This window comes from Morone saxatilis, unplaced genomic scaffold (genome assembly GCF_004916995.1).
Source record: "Morone saxatilis isolate NCDOM2014 unplaced genomic scaffold, NCSU_SB_2.0 Contig22, whole genome shotgun sequence".
NCBI lineage: Eukaryota > Metazoa > Chordata > Actinopteri > Moronidae > Morone > Morone saxatilis.
Genome location: NW_023339785.1, coordinates 16,745,017 through 16,745,257, shown reverse-complemented (window position 1 = coordinate 16,745,257; position 241 = coordinate 16,745,017). Strand labels below are relative to the sequence as shown.

The following is a 241-nucleotide window of genomic DNA, read 5'->3' as shown; positions in this document are numbered from 1 at the left end:
CTAGTATTATTATTAGTATTAGTAGTAGAAGTATTAGTATTAGTATTATTATTATTAGTAGTAGTAGTAGTAGTAGTATTAGTATTATTATTAGTAGTATTATTAGTAGTATTATTAGTATTATTAATATTAGTAGTATTAGTATTATATTATCTTGTACTACAATAACTGCTTTGTATTTGGGTAACCTAGTGTCCAGTCTTTTATTTTGAAACTCTACCCTCAGATTCAGATTTGACCC

At 24.1% G+C, this 241-nt stretch overlaps 1 long non-coding RNA gene across 1 annotated transcript in view; it reads right to left on the bottom strand.

Moving 5' to 3' along the window:
- The window catches only part of LOC118333358, a 2,988-nt gene that overhangs the window by 1,531 nt on the left and 1,216 nt on the right, over window positions 1-241 (bottom strand). The window lies entirely within an intron of this gene.